The sequence below is a fragment of the Frankliniella occidentalis genome, unplaced genomic scaffold, assembly GCF_000697945.3.
Source record: "Frankliniella occidentalis isolate FOCC.00 unplaced genomic scaffold, Focc_3.1 Scaffold104, whole genome shotgun sequence".
NCBI classification, from domain to species: Eukaryota; Metazoa; Arthropoda; class Insecta; order Thysanoptera; family Thripidae; genus Frankliniella; species Frankliniella occidentalis.
This window is the reverse complement of record NW_026267233.1, coordinates 468,905-473,399: the sequence shown is the minus strand read 5'-3', so window position 1 is coordinate 473,399 and position 4,495 is coordinate 468,905. Positions and strand designations below refer to the sequence as shown.

Here is a 4,495-nt window from a genome sequence, read left to right as displayed (position 1 = left end):
GGGGGGGGCGGCGCGAGAGGGGAGGCGGGCGGAAAGCTGCGCCAGCTATCAAAGAGACTTGGCGGAGGCGCGGGCTTGGTTTTACAGTCCTCGCCACCGAGGGCCGCGGGTCCCAAGGACTTGGCTGTGGAGGGCATCGCACGGATCAGCGCCGTGGCCGCCATTTACCGCAAGAGCCAGCACTCTCAAAAACTACATGTGAAAAGATAAAAGCAGGTGGTTTTTTTTTCGGTTTTTCATTGTAACCAACAGTTTGCGTTTGGCAGATCTTGGACTATTTTTAAGAATGACGAGGATCAATTTTGTTCTTTACCTGTGAAGGACTAAAACGCTTGAAATAGATTAAACGATTACGAAAATATTTAAACGTTTGGCTAATCATAGAAAAGCTTTATATGTTTTCACATTACAAAGCGTGCGGGATTACCGCAGTTGTTGCTCACAGCTCCGTGCGTTAACCTGTGGATTAGCATACAACGGCAGCGTTCTACTTCCTCCTTCTTATTGCGAAATAAAAGAATAGGAGACTTCTACAAAGCAAAGTAAAGTTGTAAAACTGTAAGGATTTTGTAAACGACATTAACGCATCCAACTTCGTGGACGAAATATCGAAAGGGAAATGTACCCCCCTATCCAAGAGGTCTGTATATCCACCTCAGCCGCATGTAAGATTTTCAAATGATTCTAAAAGATTGCAAAACATTTGAAGCGTTAAGGTGGATAAAGAGTTCGCTAACACTGTTAAAAATTCTGTACCCAGAAACAGAATTCATACAGATCGTCCTGTACTTCCACACTACGGTCAAAATCTGTTCGACTGGTATTGGACAGATAAAGACTTGGCATTGCTGGAAAAGAACTTTCCTCCAGAACAAAGTACAGTGCAAACTACAGGATTACACAGTTTTCAAATTTACTGTTGTACCCAGAGAGAAATAGGTCGTGGAAAAGACGTGGACTCCACGTTGTTTCGTGGATTTTTCGTGGTGGTGGATACATCCACCAGATATCCACCACTATTTACCTTTCTAAAAAGTTGCAAATAAAATCATAAGAAACCATTTTTTCGTCAACATTTCTTACTAAATGGGATTTTTATTGTTCTGAACGCCATATTCCAGTATATTGTCAATTCGACGTGGAATCCACGTCGAATCGACGTGTATCAGTTCGTCTGTCGTTTACACGTCGATTCCACGTTGATCTCACGTCGATTGCCTCGAAACCCTTGATTTAGTTGCTCGTACCAGTTGGTCTCAAATGTATCTATGCTTATCACTTTAAAACAGCGCCAACGAAACTGTTAGACATTTATTCTGTGACAGAGCATACGCTTTTCATTCGTCATCTTCATTGAAGAATACTCAGATAGTGTTCTTGAGAACACCTTTCAAATATTCCGCCACGACATCATAGAGTTTCGTTTTGGACGGAAAAAAGAAGGCACCGTAAGTTGTTTACATTCGAAATGTCGTATCGTGTTTGTGGTCTTTTAGTACAAATTACTACAAAAAATCAAACAAGCGTAAGTGAATACAATTTTTTTACGTTTCCTCTTTGTATTATCGCATCGTTAGTAATTTCTCTTCGTGCAGGTTTTGTCTTCTGTGGACGTATGGTGATATAGAGGCACAAGAGCATGCTGGTACCAGAACTGCTGCCGTTAATCAAAGTCGGAAGGTAAGGAAAGGTCTAAACTTATAACTTCTCAGCGTGATTCGGTTATAGATGTATTTAGTGTCAAGAAAAGATATTTAATCTCTGTCTTTTATCGTGGGCGAAGTATAGACTAGGTTAGTTTGGTTTAGGTTATCATACTTAACCTCTTAGGGAATGACTCGAAGCCTGAATAAAACATTAATTACACTGCAACTCAAAATTTGTTTGCGTTTTTCACCGAACTTTTCTGCTATTGTTACACAGTGTTATTGTCAGTGCATTGATTTGAACTCTAGACCAGGTTACGTTGAAAGGCTTGTCTCTCTGATAGTGTGTATTTGAAATTATATTCTTGTCGTTGCTTCTTCAAATTCAAATGGTTGTTATAAAAAGTATGTTCACTTTTTATAATGTTACCTCCATATTCACAGTAATTTAGTTTCATTTATTTTCAGGTGCTTTGGTAGATTTCAATAAGCAGGGGGGTAGTACCTTCTGCTGAAGAACCCATTATAAACTGGCTGATATATGCAGCGAGAAGACTGTTTATGTTTTTCTTTAAGTTTCGTTGCATCTAGTCATTGCTATTTTTGTTTTAAAGATTAGGATTTATTTCTTTATGTTATTGTTTTCATGTTTCATCAAATAAAGTCAACATTCTACTCAAAAAAAAAAACTGTTTCTCTATGTACTGTTTACCCTTCACCTTACTATATAAATTCCAGAGTTATACCTAAATTTGAGATTCAGATCTGCGTGTAGCACTTTTGTACGTGGAGACTTTACGTCGATATCACGTTGAATCGACGTGATCAACACGTCGATAAATCGTGGATGAGATAGTCAAATTCACGTGGATAACACGTGAATTTGCCACGTGTTTTCCACGTATAACACCACGTCGATTCCACGTCTTTTCCACCAAAATTTCTCTCTGGGGTAATTTTTAACAGTGAAACGCCAGCGCGATTATCACGCCAGGCGTGATTTCCACGCCCGGCGTGATAAAAGTCGGTTTCTGATTGGCTGAGTGAAGCTAACGAAACCTGAAAATCATGCCTGGCGTGAAAATCATACGCTTGTGTTTCGTGAACTTTGTATCCAGACTTATTCTACTGAAAATGAGCGATCAATCTGAGTCGCCAGCAGTCTGATTAGAATGGGCATTTTAGTGATGCCCTCATTATATTTACTATCAGAAGGAGCAAGCTTCGCCAGCTGTCTGTGCTGGGAAGGTCTTGATAAACCTTTCACTCGTGATCTCCACCGCACACGCGCGGCGCTCGCGAGCCATTTTCCCTTCCGAGAGCACCTCGTCCCACACCTGGCTGCTGCTCCGCAGTGGGCGCGTGTCGGAAGGGTCCATTCTCTGCCTCGCAGATCTGTCTTCTGTCTCCACAAGTCCACGCCATTCTCAGCCCCCCTCCCCCCCCCTCTCTCTCTCTCTCTCTCCACCGGGCCCTCTCGCTGCAGAGCGAGTGAGGCAGACGACAACACGGCGCCACGGGGATAGGGAGAAGTCGGAACCATTGTACCACGACGGGGCAGCCAGCCATTCTGGACACGAATGAATAGCTCTTCATATCCAAGTAGGGGTGCGTTGCTGTGCGTGGTGTGCCTGTCTCGCCCACCCTCCCCCTCCCAGCACACCTTGCCCGCCCGGCGCGCCCGGCTCGCCTGTCCCGCCTGTCCCGCCCTGCCCCGGGCCAGGACCAGATCATCAAGAAACCATTAGCATGCTGTGCAAGCTCATGGCTGGCGCGGTGGGGCGCGGCGGCACCTTCTAACGCCACGCCAGCCCGGCGCGACCCGCCAGAGAGCCGCCCAGCAGGCCTCGCCCTGCCCTGTCTGATGGGACACTATGGGGCGGTCCGAACCAGAAAGTGGGTCAGTGCGATGGAGAAAGTACCCGAGCAAAGGGGATTGTCGACACATAAGTCGTGTACACCGGGTACCATGTGCTACCGAACAAAACAATCCCGAAATGATGTTGAGTATATATGTGGGTGAAGAATATATCGCGAAATGTCGGCGTTAAGGATGCCCACCGAGGCCAAAGCACCATCCCAGAAGCCCTGAATACAGGTGGATACAGGTGTGCCCACCCTTTAACAGCTACCGTTGCGCCCCACCCGTCCTTCTCCTCCCGGTCAACCCCCGCGCCCCTAAACCGACCCATCAACGCTCAGATGACTGTGAAAAATTGTCGTACTGGTTACAGGAAAATTTTCCCTGGAAGATGTCATACGAGTACAATTCAAAATTGTAAAATCGACACCTACGAAGAACAAGCGCTTACCTCCGCGGACTGGAAACAAACCCGCTTACCTCTGCAACCCTCAAACAAAACCGCTCACCTCTGGTACACGCAAACAAAGTCGCTTAAATGACTTTTTTACACATTTTGAGATACGGGTATCAAAATGATCAGTGAAAAATTCTCTTTCGAATGATACCCGTATCTCACAATGTGTAAAAAAGTCATTTAAGCGACTTTGTTTGCGTGTCCCAGAGGTGAGCGGTTTTGTTTGAGGGTTGCAGAGGTAAGCGGGTTTGTTTCCAGTCCGCGGAGGTGAGCGGCTGTTCTTCTCAGGTGTCGAAATTTACAAGCCATGCGTACCGACTTGGAATCGAGCAACGGACTAGAGTTGGAGGTTGTACATGTACGACTCGTTCTGTCAATGGTGAATTACGAAATACGCAATATGTACGCAATGCACAAACATATTTTTTACAGTGATGATGAGGTTTTACTGGTGGCGAAGGTTTTTCAGTGGGTGCCAAAGAGTAACGTACGTGCGAGGCCCAGGCTGGAGGAGAGGGGATGGGGAGTGGG

At 45.2% G+C, this 4,495-nt stretch overlaps 1 protein-coding gene and 1 long non-coding RNA gene across 2 annotated transcripts in view; one reads left to right on the top strand and one right to left on the bottom strand.

Annotated features, from left to right (window-relative positions):
* Positions 1-4,495, bottom strand: part of LOC127749878 (neuronal acetylcholine receptor subunit alpha-10-like) — a gene marked incomplete in the record, with an annotated part of 140,318 nt that overhangs the window by 23,786 nt on the left and 112,037 nt on the right.
* LOC113211337 (uncharacterized) lies at positions 1,541-2,335 on the top strand. The gene is made up of 2 exons (XR_008011408.1): positions 1,541-1,680; positions 2,115-2,335. It is a non-coding gene; the product is annotated as an uncharacterized LOC113211337 (long non-coding RNA).